The sequence below is a fragment of the Meriones unguiculatus genome, chromosome X (genome assembly GCF_030254825.1).
Source record: "Meriones unguiculatus strain TT.TT164.6M chromosome X, Bangor_MerUng_6.1, whole genome shotgun sequence".
Lineage (NCBI taxonomy): Eukaryota > Metazoa > Chordata > Mammalia > Rodentia > Muridae > Meriones > Meriones unguiculatus.
The window spans coordinates 140,362,554-140,388,067 of record NC_083369.1 but is presented as its reverse complement, the minus strand read 5'-3'; the positions used below and the strand labels follow the sequence as shown (position 1 = coordinate 140,388,067).

General features: G+C 39.7%; 1 pseudogene; it reads left to right on the top strand.

Moving 5' to 3' along the window:
- Positions 1 to 25,154, top strand: LOC110540005 (large ribosomal subunit protein uL14-like; annotated as a pseudogene).
- Positions 25,155 to 25,514: the final 360 nt, after the last annotated feature.

The following is a 25,514-nucleotide window of genomic DNA, read 5'->3' as shown; positions in this document are numbered from 1 at the left end:
ATGAAGGTAAGAGCTAGGCATGAGATATACAAGGTAGGAAAGAAAAACGTACTAAAACAACTTGCTGTGACACACTTGAGTGAAGCTGGCGGCAGGCAAGCTATCCATTTCCAGCATCTACTAGAAACTATTCAAAGTCCAGCTTTGAGAACAGAAAGTTGCCAGAACTTCATACTGGAAAGCGTTCAACATTCAAACCAGCATGACAAATTTTCTTTTCAGAACCATGCACCTCAAAATGTAAGAAATTTGAGGAATTTCTGGAAATTCGCATAGTAGGTCAATAGCAACTCCAACCAAAAAAAAAAAAAAAAAAAAAAAAGATGTGACTTTGGGGTTGGGGAACAAGTTGCTTGGCATTTATCAACCTTAAAAGTAATCCCGTTTATTCTCTTTTAATTAGTTTATTAAGTTGGTAGGGAGTGGGAAAGCACTAAGAGCTCCAAGATGGATTTTTGAGCACTGATGTACACTCAGAGGACTCCAGAGCCAAGTAACCAACCCTTGAAAATCTGTTTACATCATGGAATTAGAAAAGTTAAACCCCAGATAGCCTTTATGAGAGAGTACAAATAGACGCATGACACCTCTTAGTGAGACAGCATTTACTTCATTTTTTGTATGGCCCTTTCTTTCCATGGCAGCCTATGCAGCTCCTCAGGAGTTGGTCTGAGAGACTCCTGTTACTTTTATGCTAATTAGAGTGGCCCTAGGGGCTGAGCAGAATCCCAGTGAATGCATCCACATTAGTCTAGTGGGTATTTATTGAGAACCTGATGAATACAAGGCACTAAGGTCAAACTCTAGGCAGTTTGTAAAGGTAGGTTTGCCCTCGGGGACTTCAGCTTTCAGTGAGTAAGCTAGGGCAAACACAGAAAGTCTTCAATAAAGCTATATATATATATATATATATATATATATATATATACACATATATATATATATATATAGTATTCCTCTGTGCTCTAAGCTCCCTTTATTCCTGTGACTGTTAGGATGATCACAAAGCAATAACAGAACAATAACAGAAAGCCACTTATAAAACACTTTTATGGAGTATAGATCCCATGAGGTAAGAACAAGGAGATTGGATAAAGAACTCGTTCAAGTTCATAAAAATAATGAGTAGGAAAGCTGAGGTCCAAATCTAAGCAGTAGGACTGGGGATGTAGTGCACTTACCTAACATACACAAGGCCCTGGGTTTAACCTTCAGAGCAAAACCAAGAAGAAAGACAAAACACACAATTCAAACTATCAGAATCCATACTCTTTTATTATTATTTTTATTTGGGCATTTATAATATGATTATATCATTTTTCCTTCCCTTTCCTCCCTACAATCATTCCTGTATAGGTTTCCTAGCTCTCTTTCAAATTTATAGCCTCGATTTTTCATTATTTGTTTTTATATGCATATATGTATATGTATATATATATTTCTAAATACACAAATACAAACAGTTCAATCTACAAAATATTACCTCTGTGTATGATTTCAGGACTGACTATTTAATATTGTGTAACCAATGGTGTGCTACTCTCTGAGAAAGACTATTTCTCACCCACTCAGAATTTCTGAGTGAGTGTGTGTGTGTGTGTGTGTGTGTGTGTGTGTGTGTGTGTGTAAGGTTAAGACCTTGTGGTCTTTCCACGTCCACTTTGATGTGTCTATTGGTATTGTCCTTGTTCAGCTCATGTTTGGGCAGTCATGTTGAGACTTTATGGGTGTGCTTCCTGATATTTCAGGGAGACATAATTTCACAGCAAACTCTGTGATCCTCTGGTTCATATGATCTTTCTGGGCCCTCTTTCACACTCTTTCTTGAGCCTTAGGTGCTGAAGTTGTTTTGTAGATGTATCTGTTGTCACTGGGCTCTACACTCTGCATTTTGATTGGTTGTGGTTTTCTGTAATTGTTTTTATCTGCTACAAAGAGAAGTTTTCTTGATAGGGCATGATGTTACACTTATCCGTGGGTATGTGGACAAATATTTAGAATATAGTTAGAGATTATGCTGGTTTAATAAAGTGGGGTGTAGCTCTTTTCAAACATCCATGATTTCACTAGCCCTGGGTAGTTGTCTAGGTTCCAGTACTAGGCAAAATTTCTCTCTTTTTTAATATAATTTTTTATTTATTACACTTTATTCACTTTGTATTCCAACTGTAGCCCCACCCTCATCCCCTCCCAATCCTGCCCTCCCTTTCTCCCTCATCTCTTCCCTGCCCCTCTCCAAGTCCACTGATAGGGGAGGACTTCCTCCCCTTCCATCTGATCCTAGCTTATCAGGTTTCATCAGGACTGGCTGCATTGTCCTCCTCTGTGGCCTCTCTCTTTTTGAATGAGTCTCAAGTCCAACAATGAGAGCTAGTGGTTACCACAAAGGCATATATGACACTACTACACTCTTATGCATACAGAAACCATACATATTCTTAACTATTATACCATCTACCACACAATTTCAAAACCTGAACTTGGAAGTTTTATTTCTTTTATCGGTTTTAAAAGTTAAAGGTTTTGTTTGCTTATTTATTTTTGTGTGTATGTGCATAGGTTTGCACATTTTTGTGTGTGTGTGAGAGTGGGTGTACATGTATATGTGGAAACACACGTAGAGGCCAGAGAAGAACCTCTGGTGTCTTCCCCAGGACCACCATCCATGTACTTTGAGATATGGTTTCTCATTGACCTGGAGATCACCGATTAAGCTAAGCTTGCTGGCCAGTAAACTTCTGGACCCCTGAATGTTTTCATGTTTTTAAGGGTTGGGATTACAAGCATATGCCACTAGGTCTGGCATATTTTTATGTGGGTTCGGTGGCTTTAAGCCAGACTCTCATGCTTTCACAGCAAACACTTTACTGATTGAGCTGTCTTCCAAGCCTAAATTATTGCTTTTACTTTAGTGGTGTTTATATCCAGGGCCTCACACATGCTACATAAGAGATCTGCTGCTGAGCTACACAAGCTCAACCACACACACACACACACACACACACACACACAATATATATATATATATATAAGTTCCTATGTCAGTGGTTCTCAACCTTCCTAATGCTGCAGTCCTTTAATACATTTTCATCGCCATTTCATAACTGTAATTTTGCTGCTGTTATGAATCATATGTTAACATCTGATATGCAGTATATCTGATATGCAATCCCCCAAAGGAGTCGAAACCCACAGGTTGGTAACTGCTGTCCTATGTGAATATAGCTTTAGTTACTTTGGAAAATAAGTTGAGATATGGGATTTTTCTTTTCATTTTTGTGTTCTAGCACTTGGGACACACCCTGCTTCCAGAATATTCTTGGTATATATTAATTGAATGAATGAACTCAAAGCACCAGTGAAACTCTTTATCTGTTTAGAGGAAAAAATGTTCACTCACCAACATGAGGGAAGGCTACAGGCAGGAAGTGGCACCTGGCTTCAGTCTTGCCTGGTGGTTAGGATACATAAATGTGGAAGGGCATATGTCATGGTTGCTTTCTTTCACCAAAACCAACTTGGGAAGGAAAGGAATTTTTTTGGCTTACGTATCCCAATCACGAAGGGAAGTCAGAGTAAGAGCTCAAGGTAGGAACCTGTAGGCAGGGACTGAACCAGGGGCCATGGAAAGATGCTGCTTACTGCTTTGTTCAGAGCCCATGGCTGGGTTCCTCGTCATTTGGGGTAGTCCCACAATGGCTGACTCTTATTGGGGAGGCCAACAACCAAGTGGCTGGCCAGTCCACCAGGCTGGGTGTCTCAGCTGTCCTAATCTGGTGATGAAAGCCTGGAAGGTTCCTGAGGAGCTCCTGTTCCTGAGTACATGAAGACTGGCTCTGCTACAAACAAATGAATCAGCAACGGCAACAATAGAGTAAACCAGCTCCGTGGCTATAGCCAGCAAAAGGGGAGTAACCTTCGTCCTGCTGGGCCCTCTTTTATCTGTACTACCACAAAGTGCCTCCCACCATCCGACTGGCTCTTCCTGCATCCAGTAAGGCAGCCAGGGCAGTTTTTCAGGTGAGACTTTCTACTCATGTGATCTAACTTGTAGCAAATTGACCTTCAAACCAGCTGTAACAGCATATTTTCAGCTTCTTCCTTCTTTCATTCCTTCCTTCTTTGTTTCTTTCTTTCTTTCATTCATTCATTAGTGTGCATGTGTGTGAGTGTGTGTGTATGCATGAAGATAAACATGCCATGGCATACATATGGTGGTCACAGGACAACTTTGTGCAGTTTGGTCTCTCCTTTCGCCTTTACATGGGATCCAGGGGTCAAACTTGAGTCATCAGACTCACATGGCAAGTCTTTTACTCACAGAGGCACCCAGCAGACCTGGCATCTTTTTTATTCATCGTTGTGTGCTGAGTTTGTCTCACGGGAAGCAAATGCTTGGTTGGAGGGCCTATTTCTTATTACTTGGAGACTGGGTCTACATGCCTCCAAAGGCGGAGAGAATGCTGGGGCAGAGGGAAGGGGTACATGTTCTACAAATGGGAGTATTTCTGGCAGCAAAGAAGGCTATTGGCAGATTGAGAAAATCTGGACAGTACCCAAGCCTGAGATGAAATCTTGTCGCTCTGAGGGAGATCACACCCTTTGGGACTTGGTAAGTCACTGTGGGAATGTATTTGGCATGGCAACTTTAGAAGTTAGAAATTAGGGGCAACCGATATCTTTGTAACAAGGGAAACACATACGATACTTTTAGAGAATTCAGTGATGCTCTAAAGCCATGAGGAAAGGACTCCTGGAGCTGATAACTTGGCTACATAAGCTCCGTTGACAAACAGCCCAAGTAGAGCGGTTTAGGGATTCATGATGTTAGAAGGTTGGTGGAGGACCTGCTGGGCTCCTCTTAGCTGTGTACCAGCCCAATCATTAATTCAGATGTTATAAACTCCCCAATCTTACATAGCTGCTGTGAAGGAAGCAGCATTAAACGGAACTAGAAAATCTAGGGCACAAAATATAAGCTGCACAGTCTTAATTTGCTACTTAATGACATCACAGCTTGGCATGTTCATAAAACTAGGGCAGGGCACTTGGATAGAACTAGTTAGAAACACTTGGCCCGGACATTAAAATCTTTAGCTTCACAGTCTCAAATTCAGCAATCATATCCTCTCTTTCCACTGTCCACAGCGACTGCTCAAGTTTTATGACTCTGGAAAGCCTTCTTTGTCCAGTATGCCACTTCCTCATGCTACGCTAAGGACAGAAGCAAGATAGAAAGCCCCATCCTTCAAGTTCCATGTTCTCCAGCCAGCCAGATGCCTTCTCTGTCCTATCCTCAGTCTTCCTTTCACTTTTGAGGAGTATTCACTTTCCCAGTACATGGGTATTGGGGTTCCTCCCTTCTGTTCCTCAGCTACAGGAATCTCCTGCATCTTTAACACTGGCTCCCTTATGGCTTTCATTTAGCTGAGATATCAAACTTTCACATCAAGTCCTCTCTCCCTTAATGTCACGGATATTTTCCCCAGTCCTGTTCCATGCAGCGCTTTAAGTTAATGATCTTCACATCTAGCCTCCCTTTCCCCTTCCGTTATTCAAACCACTGCACCTTTTCTACAGCTCCCAGGAAGTCTCTGCAACTACTCCCACTAAGGTGTTAGAAACCTAATTTTTTTAAATTTTTTATTTAACTTTTATTAATTACACTTTATTCATTTTGTATCCCCCCATAAGCCCCTCCCTCCTCCCCTCCCGGTCCCACCCTCCCCCCCTTTCTGCATGCATGCCCCTCCCCAAGTCCACTGATAGGGGAAGTCCTCCTCTCCTTCTTTCTGATCTTAGTCTATCAGTTCTCATCAGAAGTGGCTGCATTGTCAGGGTTCTAGGTTATCTCCATGAATAGTCCTTGGTTGGAGTATCAGTCTCTGGGAAGTTCCCTGTGTTCAAATTTTCTGGTTCTGTTGCTCTCCTTGTGGAGACCCTGTCCTCTCCAGCTCTTACTATTTCCCACTTCTTACATAAAATTCCATTCACCCTGCCCAACAGTTGACCATCAGGCTCAGCATCTGCTTTGATAGTCTGTAGGGCAGAGGCTTTCAGAGGCCCTCTGTGGTAGGTTCCTAGTTTGTTTCCTGTTTTCTTCTTCTGGCTTTCAGAAGCCCTCTGTAGAAGGTTCCTAGGTTGTTTCCTGTTTTCTTTTTCTTCTGATGTCCATCCTCTTTGCCTTTCAGGATGGGGATTGACCGTTTTAGTTAGGGTCCTCTCTTTTGCTTAGTTTGTTTAGATGTACAGATTTTAGTGGGTTTATTCTATGTTGTATGTTTATATGAGTGAGTATATACCGTGTGTATCTTTTTGCTTCTAGGACAACTCACTCAGGATGATCCTTTCCAGGTCCCACCATTTACCTGCAAATTTCATGATTTCCTTATTTTTCATTGCTGAGTAATACTTCATTGTGTAGATGTACCACAGTTTCTGCATCCATTCTTCAATTGAGGAACATCTGTTTCCAGCTTGTGGCTATTACAAATAAAGCTGCTACAAACATGGTTGAGCAAATGTCCTTTTTGTGTACTTGAGCCTCTTTTGGATATATACCTAGGAGTGGTATGGCTGGATCTTGAGGAAGCACTATTCCTAGTTGTCTGAGAAAGTGCCAGATTGATTTCCAGAGTGGTTGTACAAGAGAAACCTAATTCTTGCCAAAACCAGTTCATAGTATAGTGTGGCCTCTGTCCTCATGCTGTCTTTCCACATATGCTTATTTGGAAATAAATTTAATCAAAATGTCCAAAAAAAGGAAATGAAAAACATCTTGAAAGCACAATAAAATCTATATTGTTTACTGCGTAGGCAAATTATCAACATTTTCAAGTTTTCCTTTCTTTTAAAGACAAGGTCTCATGGCGTTCAGGCTGGCTTTGAACTTCCTGTGTAGCAAAAGATGCCTTTGAAATTGCTGATCTTCTTGCTTCTACTTCGCAAGTGTTGGGATTGCAGGTATGCACCACTGTGCCCAACTTAAAAAAGGAAATTTTAATGCGAATGTCAGATGAATTGAGCATATTCATGTAATCGTGTGTGTGTGTGTGTGTGTGTGTGTGTGTGTGTGTAAGTATGTATGTTAACGTCCTCCTTACTGCAAAACTTACCTAGAAAGGACAATGGATGTAACTCAGTCCCTGCTTAACATGCATGGGATACATTAGATACATGAAGATATATTAGATCTTCATGTACTATATAAACTGGATATGGTAGGTGCCTATCATTTCAGGAGGTAGGTGTAGGAGAACCTGAAGTTCAAGGGCATCCTCCACAGTACAGTGAGTTCCAGGCCCGCCTGAATACAAGATATGTTATTTCAAGAGAAGAAGAAAAAAAAATCATGTATGTAGCAAAATGAGGAAACAATTTTCAGAAAAGCATTTGGAAAAAAAGAGAAAAAAAATATTAGTGATTACCAAAAGTACTCAAAGAATCTCATATAAAACTATCTTCAATTTTTATCTCCTGGGCATGGTGGCCCATGCCTTTAATCCTAGCACTTAGGAGGCAGATCTCTGTGACTTAGAGACCAGCCTGCTCTACAAAGCTTGTTCCAGGACAGTCAGAGCTGTTACACAGAGAAACCCTGTGTCTGAAAACAAAACAAAACAAAACAAAACAAAACAAAAAACAATCCCCCCAGAGGCAAACCAAACCAAACCAAACAACAAAATCTTATCTTTAATTTTTTAAAAATTGGTACATAATATTTATACATATGATGTTACATATACATATAAGTGAATATGTATGTGTACATAATGAATGAATAAATCATAGTGGTTACAATTTCTGTCTTCTCTAACATAGTATTATTTTAATTATAAAATTTCAGACTGAATACAGTTTAATGAGTTTGGGGAATATAATAAAACCAAAAGGTATAGTTCAGTATGGTCGAAATTATTTAAGAGACAAATATTTTCAGGAAAACTTTATTGCCTATTAAAAAGAATGGTGCTTTAGCCAACATTTTAGGGAGGTTTATGGATAGTCTAATTTGGAAATGAAGTACTGTATTCAATTTTCTTTGGATGATGTAATAAAATAATAAACCAGGCAAAACAGATTGCTCCCTGGCCATATGGGGCAACTCTGGCCCACTGCTTAATTATGATCAGCTGCTAAAGTGAAAAAGAATAATATTTTCACCTGTGGAAATGATATAAAATTCAAATTTCAGAATTCACAAATTAAATATTATACTGGCACATGGCCACACCCACTCATTTCTAGTTTGTCACTGTTTTTGCCCACAGCAACAGAATGTCTGTCTCAAGAAAACCTAAATGAGTTTACTTTCTGGAGGCTGGGAATTTGTCTCAGCTGGCAGATTGCTTGCCTGGTATGCACAAAGCCCTGAGTTCCATCTCCAGCATCTCCACACTGGGCGTGATGGTGCACAAGGGAGGTAGAAGGAGGTCATAAGTTCAGGGTCATCCTTGCTACATAGAAAGTTCAAGATTATTTTAGGCTGAGACTGTTTCAAGACAATAAAAACTGAGTTTGCCTTCTGTCTTACTACAGAAAGCTTAACAACCCTGAAGTGAAATTCTTTTTTTTCCTTTATTAATTACACTTTACTCACTTTGTATCCCCCCCACCCCGTGGTTCCCTCCCTCCTCCCATCCCAATCCCTCCCTTCCTCCACCCTCTGCCTGCGTGCTCCTCCCCAAGTCCACTGATAGGGGAGGACTTCTTTTCCTTCCTTCTGATCCTAGTCAATTAGGTCTCATCAGGAGTGGCTGCCTTGTCCTCTTCTGTGGCCTGGTAAGGCTGCTTCCCCCTCAGGGGGAGGAAATTAAAGAGCAGGCCAATCAGTTCATGTCAGAGACAGTCCCTGTTCCTATCACAATGGAACCCACTTGGATACTGAACTGCCATGGGCTGCATCTGTGCAGGGTTCTTAGGTTAACTCCATGCATAGTCCTTGATTGGAATATCAGTCTCAGGAAAGACCCCTGTGCTCAGATTTTTTTTTTGTTCTGTTGCTCTCATTATGGAGTTCCTGTCCTCTCCAGATCTTACTATTTCCCACTTCTTTCCTAAGATTTCCTAAGATTTCCTGCAGACTTGCAGGGCAGAGATTTTCAGAGATCCTCTGTTTCAGGCTCCTGACTTTTTCCCTCTTTTCTCCTCCTTCTGATGTCCAGCCTCTTTGCCTTTCTGGATAGGAATTGAGCATTTTAGCAAGAGTCCTCCCTCTTGATTAGTTTCTTTAGGTGTACAGATTTTAGTAGGTTTATCCTATATTATATGTCTATATGAGTGAGTATATACCACGTGTGTCTTTCTGCTTCTGGGATAGCTCACTCAGGATGATCTTTTCCAGGTCCCACCATTTACCTGCAAATTTCATGATTTCCTTGTTTTTTATTGCTGAGTAATATTCCATTGTGTAGATATACCACAATTTCTGCATCCATTCTTCCACTGAGGGGCATCTGGGCTGTTTCCAGCTTCTGGCTATTACAAATAAGGCTGCTAGAAACATGGTTGAGCCAATGTCCTTATTGTGTACTTGAGCTTCTTTTGGATATATGCCTAGGAGTGGTATAGCTGGATCCTGAGGAAGCACTATTCCTAGTTGTCTGAGAAAGCGCCAGACTGCTTTCCAGAGTGGTTGTACAAGTTTACATTCCCACCAGCAATGGAGGAGGGTTCCCCTTTCTCCACAACCTCTCCAGCATGTGTTGTCTCTTGAGTTTTTGATCTTAGCCATTCTGATGGGTCTAAGGTGAAATCTTAGGGTCATTTTGATTTGCATTTCCCTGATGGCTAATGAGGTTGAACATTTCTTTAAATTTTTCTCTGACATTTGATATTCCTCTATCGAGAATTCTCTGTTTAGCTCTGCACCCCATTTTTTAATTGGATTACTTGATTTTTTGCTGTTTAACTTCTTTAGTTCTTTATATATACTGGATATTAGCTCTCTGTCAGATATAGGATTGGTGAAGATCCTTTCCCAATCTGTAGGCTATCGTTTTGTTCTGAGGACAGTATCCTTTGCTTTACAGAAGCTTTTCAGTTTCATGAGGTCCCATTTATTGATTGTTGCTCTTAAAGCCTGTGCTGTTGGTGTTCTGTTCAGGAAGTTGTCTCCTGTGCCAATGAGTTCAAGGGTATTCCCCACTTTTTTTTCTAACCGATTTAATGTGTCTGGTTTTATGTTGAGGTCTTTGATCCACTTGGACTTCAGTTTTGTGCAGGGTGATAAGTATGGATCTATTTTCATTTTTTTACATGTAGACATCCAGTTAGACCAGCACCATTTGTTGATGATGCTGTCTTTTTTCCATTGAATGGATTTGGCATCTTTGTAAAAAATCAGGTGTCCATAAGTGTGTGGATTTACAAAATACTTGCAAACCGAATCCAAGAACACATCAAAGACATCATCCACTACGACCAAGTAGGCATGCAGGGGTGGTTCAATATACGGAAATCCATCAATGTGATCCACCACATAAACAAGCTGAAGGAGAAAAACCACACGATCATCTCCTTAGATGCTGAAAAGGCATTTGACAAAATCCAACATCCATTCATGTTAAAGTATTGGAGAGATCAGGGATACAAGGCACATACCTGAACATAGTAAAGGCGATATACAGCAAGCCTATAGTCAACATCAAACTGAACAGAGAGAAACTTAAATCATTCCCACTGAAATCAGGGACAAGGCAAGGCTGTCCACTCTCTCCATATTTCTTCAACATAGTTCTGGAAGTCCTTGCTAGAGCAATAAGACAATTGAAGGAGATCAAGGGGATGCAAATTGGAAAGGAGGAAGTCAACGTATCACTGTTTGCAGACGATATGATAGTATACCTGAGTGACCCCAAAAACTCTACCAGGGAACTCCTACAGCTAATTAACACCTTCAGCAAAGTGGCTGGATATAAAATTAACTCAAAAAAATCAGTAGCCTTCCTGTATACAAAAGACAAAAGGGCCGAGAAAGAAATTAGGGAAACAACACCCTTCACAATAGCCACAAAGGACATAAAGTACCTTGCTGTGAACCTAACCCAGCAAGTCAAAGACTTGTATGAAAAAAATTTCCAGTCTCTGAAGAAGGAATTAGAAGAAGATATGAGAAGATGGAAAGATCTCCCATGCTCATGGCTTGGCAAGATTGACATAATAAAATGGCCATCTTACCAAAAGCAATCTACAAATTCAATGCAATTCCCATCAAATTACCAACACAATTCTTTACAGACCTTGAAAGAAAAATTCTCACCTTCCTATGGAACAACAAGAAACCCAGAATTGCTAAAACAATTCTCTACAGTAAAAGATCTTCAGGAGGTATCTCCATCCCTGATCTCAAACTGTACTATAGAGCAACAATACTAAAAACTGCACGTACTGGCATAGAAACAGACTGGTGGATCAATGGAATTGAAGTGAAATTCTTAAAATATAGTATTTGCCCTTTAAATCATGTAATTTACTATATTTGTATATGGTAGAAGTTGGGTTCACCAAAATATTATTGTATATAAAAATCTATCTTAAGGAAAAGTAAAGAATCTAACCAAAAACTTATTTAAATGGGCAATACCAAAGTCAATTTTTTTTCTCAGTGGGTTTTAGGATATATAAATATACAAAAACAACAATTTGAAAGATTTAAATGAAACATCCCACTTTCTGACTCTTTGCAGGCACTTAAGATCCTGAAACCAGGACATGCTGGGTCATCCAGAGCAAAAATCTGGATTTCCCTGGGTCTTCTGATAGCAGCTATGATCAGCTGTGCTGATAACAAGAGCCAGTCACGTGTCTGTCACCTCTGTGAAGGGAACCAAGGGATGGCTGGACAGACTTCCTGTTGCTGCTGTGGGTGGCATGGTGACGGCCACAGTCAAAAAAGGCAAACCAGAACTAAGAAACAAAGGTCCACCTGGCAGTGGGAATTCGACAAGAAAAATCATCTTGCAGAAAAGATGGGGTGTTTATTTTGAAGCTAATACAGGGGTCACAATAAACAAGAAAGGTGAGATGAAAGCTTTTGCCGTCACAGTTCCACTTGCAAAGGCGTGTGAAGACTTTCAGCCCGGGATTGCATTCAGTGCAGGCAGCAGGGAGCCAATCTCCACTGTATTTGTAAATATATTCATTAAAGAGTCTTTGCTCAGGGGCTGGAGAGATGGCTCAGCAGTTAAGAGCACTGACTGACCCAGGTTCAATTCCTAGCAGCCACATGGCAGCTTGCAACTATCTGCAACACCAATTCCAAGGGATCTGACACCTTCACACTAATGCACAGAAAATAAAAATTAAATAAATTATTTTTTAAAAGTCTTTGCAATGCAGCCACTCCTGATGAGACCTAATTGACTAGGATCAGAAGGAAGGAAAAGAAGTCCTCCCCTATCAGTGGACTTGGGGAGGGGCATGCATGCAGAGGGTGGAGGAAGGGAGGGATTGGGACGGGAGGAGGAGGAGGAGGAAGGGAACCACGGGGGGGGGGGGAGATACAAAGTGAGTAAAGTGTAATTAATAAAGAAAAAATATAAATAAATAAATAAAAAGTCTTTGCTCCAAAAAAGGGGAAAATTTTCAAAAAATTCTGGGAGTGGAGTATATAGTCTAATGAGGGAATGTATGCTTAATATATACAAGATGTAGGCTTAACAACCAGTACTTGAAGGCAGACTGACAGAGACAGACACACAAATTGAACGTTTGTAAGTCACGAAAATGGAAAAAATAATCAGATCCATGGGGCATAGAACTGCAAAGCATTTTGGAGTTGTGTGCTGAAAAACTTTTGTAATTAATTAAGGATCTCAAAAAATATTTTTTAAGAACTTTGGCTTAGATCAATGATATTCCGACTGAGGTATCAATACTTTTTTTCATCTCTGTAAGAAAGAATGTTTCTGTATTAAAGCTAGCTGATTTATTAGATTAATGAACAAAGTTATGTACATAAAATAAAATAAATTGACACATAAAAGAGGAGGAGGTTATCATGGAAATGATGAGTTAAGATATACTACAGAAACTGAAATTTCACCAAATGATGTTTGTGAATCTCTATGGATTGAAGAACAAATTTTTAAAAAGTTAAGAAAGCATGGCCTGAGGAGATGGTGCAGGGAGACACACACTTGTATGAGCTTGAGGACCAGAGTTGAGCTTCCAGACTCCATGTAATGCAGAATTGGTAGTTCCTTTATAAACCCAGTGCTCCTGTGGTGACACAGGAGGCAATAACAGCATGCTTTCCAGAAGCCCACACACCAACTAGCCTAGTGTGCACAGTGGCAAGCAACAAGAGACCCTGGCTCAAACAATGTAGAAGTCAAGGACTACCATTGGAGCTCGTCCTCTGACCTTGACACATACATACATAGTGCCTGCCTGTACTTACATACACAAACGCATCATACACACAAAAATAAAAACACCAAGGCAGCTAATTTTGTAAAGTACGATTGGTTTCATATGCATGATTGATTTCAAGTATATCAATATACTTTGAACATATTTTTCAAGTTTAAGACATGAAAATAAATGTTGAATATTTAAAAAATTCTCAAATGTATCAGATTGAGAAAATCTCCAAATATCAATGTTTAATAGAAGCTGAAATATGTACCAGCCATATGGATATGATATTAAGATGAATTACCTACTAGTTGAGATTGCAATTTACATAGAAATGTGAAGTGGAAGTTTCTTGTTTCTTTGAAGACTCAGTTTTGTCATATGATGTTTTGCTACAAGCTGGGCACATGATGTTTTGCTGGAGGCTGGCTTGTGAGAGGGCATGTGATGTTTTGCTGTGAGCTCTCACTTGAGAGGGGCATGATTTTGGCCAGCTGAGAACATTTGTGGGTCAACTTTGAGGAGAGGAGATATATAGAGGATCACGCTGAACTTCATGCTTCAACACTTGACTTTGCAGAGATAAACACTCCAGAGAACTTCTTAGGGCAATCCAACTGAGTCTTGCAGCTTTCACTGACTTCATGTTGCTGCTTGGTGTTGGCTGTTGGACTGAACTGCTGGTATCCTGATGACTAAGTTTGGTAATCCCCTAAAGACCCATTGACCCTAATTAGCAGGAAGTAGATAAAAGAGGTCTTCAGCCCCTTTCCCTACTAATCTCCTATCTAAGGATGGGGTGTTGGAAGGGAGGTAAAGGTGTTTAAGAACCCTAACTAAAGTAGATTTGGTGAAAAATCTAAGCCTATAGAGATGTTGTTAGAATGTTTTTGGAGTGTTGAGGATGGAACCCATCATACATGGCAGGCAAGTGTTCTACCACTGAGCTACATTCCCAGCTCCTGTGAAAACAATTTGATGTTGTTTCCTGTTTCAAATCATTGTTCTTTGAGGTGTTCAAGTTGGTAGTAACAGCCAGTGTCAACTAACTAACTAACTAACTAACTAACCATGCATAGCCTATTGGTGTAGCTCAGTTAATAGAATGCCTACCTATCATGCATGCAAAAACCTTACTTTGGTCTCTGACACTGCATAAAATAAACATAATGGCACTTATCTATAATCCTAACACTCCAGAGGTGAAGGCAGAGGATCAGATGCTCAAGGTCATCCTTGACTAAAGAATGAGTTCAAGGCCAACCTGAGCTATATGAGACTATATTTCAAAGAAAAAAAAAGAGAAGGAAACAAGAAAAAGGAAGGAAGAAGGAAGGAAAGACCCCAGAAAGATTTTCTAAAAATAGATACATGTGGATTTGGATGTGAACGTGGAGATGGGAGAAGGATCTTGGTGGAGCTGAGGGAGAGAAAACTGTAGTCATTGTATGAAAATTGTATGAAAATAAATCTATATTCAATAAAAGAAAAATAGAAAAAATATTAGGACTATTTAATAGGAGGTTTTGTGACATATACATGTGGTTTAGAGTATAAAAGAATTCTATATATTTAACGTTTCATTTATATATTGTGTAAAATGTATCAGACATCTAAATGTTTCTATCTCCATATATTATATTATATTATCCCTACGTTATCATGCCCATTGCTAAATATTTTCACTTCAGGGTACAGCCAAGATTCCATTTCAGTTTTCTGTACTGGCTTCATCTTCTAGTGGCCACACAGGAAACTGACTTCTTGGCTCTGATCCCTGTCCTAAGTCAAAGTTGTTCCAGTGCCACCAGCTGTACTACCACAGACTGCCATCAGTCACAACCCTCCTAATTCATCATGGGCCTTGTGACCTCCCTTCCCTGGCAGGGCCAGCGGGAAACATTGCCACTGCTCCCACCCCTGTGGGTCTCAGCAGAGCCTTTACCCCATCTACCACCAAAACTTGCTTCTCGGGAAGCATTTGAACTCTTGGCCAACATGGTCTCTTCCCAAGGACCCTTTTCACCTCATGTCCTTGCTTTAACAACAGAAAGAAAAAGCTTTGTTCTCTGGGAGAAGAACTGCAGACATCAAAGGTGGGTAGGGAAGAATTTTGACACCTGAAGATGGTAGGATACATGAGTGTTTTATGAGTCTCCCTGTAAAGATTTGGTGGACTCTTACTCATGACCCTCCTGCCTCTGCCTCCTTCAGCAAATCTCACCAGTGTGCACCACCACAAGATCCATGACTTCACAAACCCCAGATAGCTAGTAAAGTTGCCAGTATCAGGCATGATTTCCCTTTTTTGAATTGTTCTATGGTTCCATTATAGAGTTGTTGATTACTACCAAGATATGCATAGCATTACCTCACCCTTAAGATTATAACGCTACATTTGTCATTGTCGTAGTCTATATGTTTCATAGTTCCATAGGACCATAGGCTAATTACCTCTTTTGGAAGCATGTATGGTGCCTTCAGGTACCATGTAGCTAGTTGGTCCTCAGGGAATTTCAAGTTAGTTCCAGCTCATGGGTGTCTGAGCCCTGTGTCTGAAGTACTCTGACTTGTCTATTTGGTTCCCTCAACCCTGCTCATACTTCCATCTAGGGTCTCTTTGATTAGTGGTCATTACAGACTTCAGCCAAGGATGCTTTCTTTCTATTTACAGTTGAGATCCTGCCCAATACGGTAATATTTGGTCTCAAAACTATCTGCTATGGATCCTAACCACACAAATTCCTACTTACTTCCATCTTCTAGAGTGTTGTATATTTTGAATTTTTTTGGCTTTTTCTGAGAGAAGCTGATATTATACAGAAAGTTGCCTAGTTTTCAGGTGTTGACTATTTTCATTCTGCCTCCAGGACTATCTGCTTTGGCTGTATATGCATATTCGCAAACACTGAGCTGGTCCATGGGATTGCTATAAGAATATTCATGAATATGCAGTAAGAAAGTTTCAAGGGCTGGTATTCAGTTTGACACAAGCACACATTATAGTAACCAGCAAGGAAGTTTTATCCCTTTAAACCAAAATAACATTTGGGGCATTTCTGGAAAATGTAACGAGGCAAATTTCAGTGAGAAGCTGCCCATGGCTTTTGCAATAGCTGTGAAGGAGGATTTTTTTCATTGGTAGTTCAAGGTGTTTGGCAGCTCAAATGCACTCTTTGGAAAACTTGAATATTTAAGATATAATTTTATAGATGGATAAATGATCTTGTGTTTGGGAAAATTAACATGTGTTTGAAATGAGAGCAGAGATTAGAAACCCAGCCTTGAATTACAGCTTCACATTGGCTCCCATGTTCTTAAAGGTTAAGTAATAAAACATATTTAACTACTTGTCCTGGGTGGCTCTTTCTCTAGACATAACTCAGTATCAAATGATGTGTAAGGCACCCACACACGTAATAGTTTTTTTTTTAATATCATATAAATGTAATCCCGTTTTCCTTTTCCCAGCCCTCATGATTCATATTTTCTTAGCCACTGGAATTCTTACATATAGTTTCCAAGTTGATAGGACTGACATTTTTCAATGGTATGACTAAGCAATGATAGCTTGTTTTGTTAGAGATATAATGCTCCAAGCACTGATTTGCCTCCTGGATTATATTCTAATGTGAGCATGTGTATGTTAAGATAATTATGGCTTATCAAAGTACACTTCTTGATTTTTATTCCCTTAGGAGAGGAACTAAACAAACAGAAAACACATTATTATATATTGAATTATAAGAATGTCCAAACACAGGCTGGGGTTGTAGCTCAGTTGGTAGAATGCTTGCTTATTATTCATGAACCACTGGGTTTGATCTCTACAACTGAGTAAAACTGGGCATGGTGGTACACACCTGTGATCTCAGCAGGAAGTGGAAGTAGAAGGGTTGGGGGGGGGGGGAGGTAGGGTTCAAGATCATCTTTGGCTACATTGTGAGTTCAAGGCCAGAGTTATATAAGACTGCCTCAGAGATGAGTAAAAAGAGAGAAAGAAAAGAAAAAAGGAGTGTGTAAATACAAGTCCATATTACAGTTTTGAAGATGTAGGGTTTTGTGAAAACCATTCAAATGTAGTATTAAACACTTACATAGTTATTATAAAAATTTTTTAGTTTTTGTTTTAAAGAATCAATAATTGTATAAACCAGTAGCATTTTCAATGGTATTTAACAGACAGAACAGCATTGCAGAGTTCCCAAGGTAGAAAGCAGGCACAAAGCATAGTTCCTATTTTTATATATATTAGGGCTCCATCCCAAAGAAGGCCTACTTTAAAATCCCCATTGTTGCTTTCTGCCTGAAACTTTGGAGCTTTTTTTTTCTTCTTTTCTGTTTTTGTTTTCATTTTTCAATTAGCTCAGGCTGAAGTATAACTCACTGCATAGGCAAGGCTGCCTTCAAATGCCCAATCCTATTGTCTCCATCTCCCAAGTGCTAGGATTCCAGTTGTTCATCACCACACCTGCCCTGTTACGTTCCTTTAGGTTAAACTTCTAATACCTATTGAAATGCCAGTGTCGGGGCTGGAGAGATGGCTCGGTGGTTTAAGAGCACTGTCTGCTCTTCCAAAGGACCTGGGTTCAAGTCCCAGCACCCACATGGCAGCTCACAACTGTCTGTAACCCCAGTTCCAAGGGATCTGGCACCTTCACACTAATGCACATAAAATAAAATTAAATAAATCTTTAAAAAAAAGAAATGCCAGTGTCACTACTGAAAGGTATTAGTAGTAGATAAGAAAGAAAGAAAGAAAGAAAGAAAGAAAGAAAGAAAGAAAGAAAAAAGAAAGAAAGAAAGAAAGAAAGAAAAACTCCCCAAAGCAATTGCGAAAAGATGTTGGAATTCTTTTTGCCTTCATAGATAATAAATCCAGAAGCAGTCCAATGTTGAGAAGGAAGTCCCATGATCAACAGAAACCAGGGTCCCCTTTTCTTTTTACTTTATTATTCTAAACATGCACATGCCATCTGCAAGCTCTGCTTAGCACCCAAGATGGCTGCTGGAGCTCAGGCCATCTATTAACCCCAGAAAGCAGGAAAAAAAGAGGAAGCAAAAGGCACATGATAGTTTCTATCAGCTTCTAAAAGAACTTCATGAACATTTCATCCAGCAACCTCCCTTTGCATTGGTCAACCCCAGCCTCAAGGTAAGTTGGATAATAAAATTTTGTTAATATTTCCATTCTATTGTCATCTAAAAGATAAGTAAGATATTTACCTAAAGAAAATAATAAAACGTCTCACCACAGAAAGGCAACATTTTTACCTCTTATTACTCTTTTAAGCAGGACTGGAAACAAGATACTTGAAAAAAATTATTTTAGGACAGACGAAGAAAGCCTGGGATCCGAGATGAAGAGAAGGACAGAGCACCTAAATTATAAAATAAATGGTTAAGAAATGAATTAGTGCTTGGCACTTAGCAGTTACTCATGAAGATCTTGAGTAAGAGGGAAAGACAGGATAGGAGGATGGGAAGGAAAAAGGGAAGAAGGAAGAAACAGAGGGTGGGATGAGGAAGGAACGAAAGGAAGGAAAAAAGGGAGGGATAGAGGATGAGAGGAACAGAGGATGGAAGCATGGGAGGAAGAGAGAAAGAGTATGAAGTGGTTTGAATTAAAATGACCCCCAGTGTCCCCATATATTTGAATACGTGATCCCCAGTTGATGGAACTATTTAGGAAGGATTAGAAAGTGTGTCACTAGAGACAGTCTTAGAGGTTTCAAAACAGTCATGCCATTCCCAGTGTGCCTTGTGTGTCTAGCTTGTGAGATTCAGGTCTTAGCTGCAGCTTAGTTGCTGCTGCAGCTACTTACCACTATGCTTTTCCTCAGTCATTATGGACTCTAACCCTCTGAACCTGTAAGCCTAGTTAAACACTGTCTTATAAGCTGTCTTTTCGACCATGCATGGAGATAACCTAGAACCCCTGCACAGATGTAGCCTATGGCAGCTCAGTCTCCAAATGGATTTCCTAGTAATGGGAACAGGGACTGTCTCTGACATGAACTCAGGGTTTGGCTCTTTGATCACCTCCCCTTGAGTGGGGAGCAACCTTACCAGGCCACAGAGGAAGACAATGCAGCCAGCCCTGATGAGACCTGATAGGCTAGGGTCAGAGGGAAGGGGAGGAGGATCTCCCCTATCAGTTGACTGGGGGAGGGGCATAAGAGGAGCCGAAGGGAGGGTGGTATTGGGAGGGGACTTTGACTGGGATACAAAATGATTAAACTGTAATTAATATGTAAAAAATAAAAAAAATAATTAAAAAACTAAGTTGCCTTTTCATGGTGTTTTGTCACAGCAATAAAAAAGTAACTAATATTAGGAGGATGGGAAATAGGAAAAAAGGATGGAAGGAAGGTTGAAAGGGAGGGAAGGATGGAAGGAGAAAAAGAAAGAAGGGAAGAAAGAAAAGAAGGACATTTTGTGAATGCTTAGGAACTAAAGGTATTGATTTTATTTATTTATTTATTTATTTATTGCTAAAGTTTAAGAACCTAGGCTTTTAGCATTTAAGTAGTTTTGCCCTTGAGGTATTTTTGTTTGGAGATATGATACAGTTCTCTGTGCCTGAACAATGTTACATCATTTTGTCAGTTCCTTGTGGACACCATCAACAAATGATGCACTTTCAGCGGGAGAGAAAAGACTCCTACTCCTAAGGAGGCAAATTGGGTCCCAGGAGGAGGGCCAAATTTTAGATATGATAATGGCAGTTGGCCTCCAAAGAGCCACAAATACACAAATAGATAAAGAGTGTGTCTATGGAATTCAAATTTGGAAAAAAAATGTATCCTAATGTATTTCTTTGCTTGTATCAGTTTTCTGTCTTCAACTTTAGTATTTTTCCTTTTATGTCTAGCATGCACAAAAACCTGAGTTCAAACCAGGACTGCATAATTCTATAACTCTAGCACCCAGAAGGAGAGGTTCAAGGTCATCCTCAGCTCCATAGTGGAATTGAGACCAACCTGGGCTACAAGAGACTCTGTCTCAAAACAAAACATCTAAGAGGACATGGAAAGTTCTAAAATCATTTTTCTTTAAGAGAACAAGAAGATGTCTAAAGAAGACAGGGAAATATCTAAAAAATCTTTATTATCAATACAACATTATTTGAAGCATTTCTCCAAGGGTTTTATTTATTTAATGTTATTTTATGTGCATTAGTGTGAAGGTGTCAGATCCTTGGAATTGGGGTGGGGGTTATAGACAATTGTGAGCTGCCATGTGGATGCTGGGAATTGAACCCGGGTCCTTTGGAAGAGCTCTTAACCACTTGAGCCATTTCTCCATTCCCTCTCCAAGAGTTTTGATGTGTCATAGTTTAAACATATGAACTAAATGCCAATTTACAGAAACACACACACCCCTAGCAAAAGTTTTATTCTTCTGTAGAAACAATCTAAAGAGAAATATCATCTGAAGGGATTTATAATTTGAATTGTCTTTTTGATTACCATCGTTTCTTTATGTAGCCAAGTTATATGGGTATATTATATTTTGTTTATCCACTCATCCATTGATGGACATTTGGATTGTTTCCACTTTGGGGCTCTTGTGAATAATAAATCTATAAATATAAATGCATGTTTTAGTGTGAATGCCTGTTTTCATTTCTTTTAAGTAAATACCAAATGCTGGATTGTATAGAAACTGTATTTAAAGCTGTTTTTAAATTTTATTTTATTTTTATTAATTTAAAGCTTTTTTTAAGGGATCTCCAAAGTGATTCCTAAGAAGCTGTGGCATTTTACCTGCCAATAAGGCATGAAGGTTTCAACTTCTCCGCATCTTCACTACTAGTCATTATTATCTCTCCTAGTCATAGCCATGCTATGAAACATGAAACAGAGGCTTTGATCTGCATTTTCATGATGATTAAGGATAATAAACAACTGTTTGTGTTCTCATCGGTTGCTCTCTCAGGAGATGCCTATTCAGATCCTTTGTTCCATTTTAAAATTAAGTTGTCTTATTATTGAGCTGTAAGAATTCTTTTCAAATTTTCTGGTTCTGTTGCTCTCCTTGTGGGGTTCCTGTCCTCTCCAGATCTTACTATTTCCCACTTCTTACATAAGATTCCATGCACTCTGCCCAACAGTTGGCCTTAAGTCTCAGCGTCTGCTTTGATAGTCTGCAGGGCAGAGCCTTTCAGAGGCCCTCTGTGGCAGGTTCCTAGGTTGTTTCCTGTTTTCTTATTCTTCTGATGTACATCCTCTTTGTCTTTTGGGATGGGGATTGAGCGTTTTAGTCAGAGTCCTCTCTCTTGATTAGTTTCTTTAGGTGTACAGGTTTTAGTAGGTTTATCCTATGTTATATATCTATATGAGTGAGTATATACTGTGTGTGTCTTTCTGCTTCTGGGACAGCTCACTCAGGATGATCCTTTCCAAGTCCCACCATTTACCTGCAAATTTCAGGGGTCTCCCCAGGGACTCATATTCCAACCAAGGACCATGCATGAAGATAACCTAGAACCCCTGCACAGATGTAGCCCATGGCAGTTCAGTGTCCAAGTGGGTTCCATAGTAATGGGAAGAGGGACTGCCTCTGACATAATTTGATCAGGCCTGTTCTTTGATCACCTCCCCCTGAGGGGAGAGCAGCCCTACCAAGCCACAGAAGATGACAATGCAGCCATTCCTGATGGGATCTGATAGACTAAGATCAGAAGGAAGGAGAGGAGGACCTCTCCTATCAGTGGACTTGGGAGGGGCAAGCGAGAAGAAGGGGGAGAGAGGGTGGGGCTGGGAGGGGAGGAGGGAGGGGCTTATGGGGGGATACAAAGTGAATAAACTGTAATTAATAAAAAATAAAAACTGAAAAAAAGATAAAAAAAGAGTTCTTTTCATTTTCCTTGTCTACACTGCCCACCGGTTCTGTGAATATTGTTGAGACTGTAGGATCAACTTATTGTGATTTCCCCCTGTACTTTAATTTTATCCTTTTGCACATTAATATATTCATATGTCTCTTCTTCTATGTAGTCATTGTTCATTTATTACCAGCAAATAGAAAGCGGGAGGGAAATGTTCCTTCACCCCAACACCTGTGCCCCACAGGTTATTTAGTAGCATATTTAGGAGCCCCATAGGTTATTTAGATGCCAGGACTTGGCACCCCACCGCTTTCCCAATGTACCCTGGGAGGCAAAGAGGGTCTTCAGGTCAGTATAGAACTACGAAATTATGTCAGAGGGCTAGCATTTCTACTTTTGTGTTACATGTGGGGATTCTCTGTGTTTATTTGCTGTAATGTCTGATTTGAACTATTTGGTTAACTAACTGATTAGCCTTAAGCTCCTCATTGAGGGTGCGTATGTGAACAATTTATTTAGGCTTGCAGGAACCAGTTTAGCATTGCTTGCCGACAATATCAGAGCATCTTATTTAGAGCTCTAATTTATCAGATTTATTAGAATCAATGACATTCTTGAGGAAGTTGTTGGGAAATGATGAACGTACTTAGGAAATCAAATATGTGACATGTGTAACTGTGGCTTACATTGTGGCTTCAATTAAGGAACTGAACTATCAAAGTCCCTGTAAATTTTTGATAAAACCCAACTGTATTTATAAGGCAAATAGTAGAATTTACAATTTAAATGTAAAAATTTAACAGATATCTCAGCTTTAAAATTTGTTGATTTAATTTGAATTGAATATTATTCCTAAGAACAAAATTAGCCTCTGAATAACATTTTCTTTGTACAAAAGCCATGGTTGAGGACACAAAGAAACTTCATATTGACAAAGAGAAGATTGTTGCTTCAAAATGGATGCAACCAACGGTTTTACACTCTGTCCCTGCAGGCTTCAAGGAATGACCTTACATTCTCTAATCCTCTAATTTCACAGAATCACTTTCTGGAATGATGAATAAAGCCTATGACTTAAAATGAGAAAATCGGGAGTGTAGGAATGAACACACACACACACACACACACACACACACACAATCAGGGAAAATGAAATAAATTTAAGCTTTGGAAGCTTTAAGAACGTGTTTTAAGGGATGGGAGATGTGGCTGATTGGTAGAGAACTTGCATGACGTGCATACTACCTTGGGAGTAAGCCTTGGTTGCACAGGAAGTTTGAGGCCAGCCTAAGAAAAATGGACTACTATCTCCAAAGTTTTGAGAGGAGAACAAAAGTCAGAATAATGTGTCAGTATTCCCTTCAGCCAATTAAAAAAATAAGACACTTTCTGAATGAAGATTGAGCATCTTACCCAGGGTCCTCCTTCCTTCTTAGCTTCCTTAGGTGTACAGATTTTAGTATGTTTATCCTATACTATAAGTCTAATATCCACTTATAAGTGAGTATATACCATGTGTGTCTTTCTGCTTCTGGATACCTCACTTGGGATGATCTTTTCTTGTTCCCACCATTTGCTTGCAAGTTTCATGGTTTCCCTGTTTTTAATTGCTGAGTAGTATTCCATTGTGTAAATGTACCACAATTTCTGTATCCATTCCTCCACTGAGGGACATCTCAGTTGTTTCCAGGTTCTGAATGGGATAGACATTGGAAGAGGGAGAAAACAAGGAACAGGACAGGAGCCTACCATAGAGGGTCTCTGAAAGACTCTACCAAACAGGGTATTAAAGCAGATGCTGAGACTCATAGCCAAACTTTTTGCAGAGTGCAGGGAATCTTATGAAAGAAGGGGGAGATAGAAAGACATGGAGGAGACAGGAGCTCCACAAGAAGAGCAAAAACCAAAAATCTGGGCTCAGGGGTCTTTTCTGAGACTGATACTCCAATCAAGGACCATTCATGGAGATAACCTAGAATCCCTGCACAGATGTAACCCATGGCAGCTCAGTTTCCAAGTGGGTACTCTAGTAAAGAAAACAGGGACATTCTCTGACATGAACTCAGGGGCTGGCTCATTGATCACCTCTCCCTGAGGGGGTGCAGCCTTACCAGGCCACAGAGGAAGATAATGCAGCCACTCCTGATGAGACCTAATTGACTAGGATCAGAAGGAAGGGGAGGAGGAGGTCCTTCCCTATCAGTGGACTGGGGGAAGGGCATGAGAGGAGAAGAGAAAGGGAGGGCAGATTTGAGACAGAATGAGGGAGGGGACTACAGCTGGGATACAAAGTGAATAAATTGTAATAAATAAAAAAATAATTAAAAAATTAAAATTAAAAAAATAAAACACAAGAAGTCATTGTATAAAGTGTCTACAACAGAATTTCTCACATTTTCATTTGCATATGCATCACTTGAGGGATTTTATTAAAAATTCAGATTCCAGTATTGTAGGGTTAGACTAAGACCCAAGATTATGCATTTCTAACCCAAGGGCTGGCCCTAGTACCACACTTGAAGTAGCAAGAAGTCCAAAGTTCAGGCATTTTTTTTGTTGTTGTTATTTTTATATTTTGAGGCACTGTATCCCAGGCTGAACTGGAAGTCACTTTGTATCCCAGGCTGGCCTTGAATTCATGGTGATTTTAACTCAGCCTACCTTGTGCCGGGATTAGAAGCATGAGCAAACATGTATGACTCACACAGTTCTGGTTACTAATGAAAAGCTACATCCTTAACAATCATAAGCAAATACCAAAACAAACAAACAAACAAACAAACAAACAAACAAAAACCCACCTTCTGCTCTTGTAAAAAGGGATGACGAACTGAAAAGGATCTTAGCTGGTGACATTTCTTACTCATTCTTGTAGGTGCTAGAAAAAGCTTCCATCCCTAGGGAGCTAAACAGTGCAGCTGATATTAACTCTCTTGATATCACAATTCTTAGGTCTTCATGATGGGGTCAAGGGCTTGAACTGTTTCAAAATACACCAAGGAACTTCAAAAGACTCCTGGTCAGTTTTTAAAAGCTGTCAATTTTCCAGGCCATAGAAAAAAAAAAAAAAAAAAAGCAAATTGTTAGACTAGCCAGAAAACAACCTTATCAGTAGCGCGTAGGATGAGTTTGGTAAATTCTGCAGTGGATGCTGTATTCAATGAGCATGGAGTTGAGGCCTGCGCCGGTTTCTTGAAAAACATAAGCATCTGTTCCCTTCGGCATCACTGTGAGTTCACTGTTGTCAGGCATTACTTGCAGATACTTTTCTTCAAAATGCAGGCACAATAGTTTCATTTGAAACAAAGGTGAACAAAAAGCA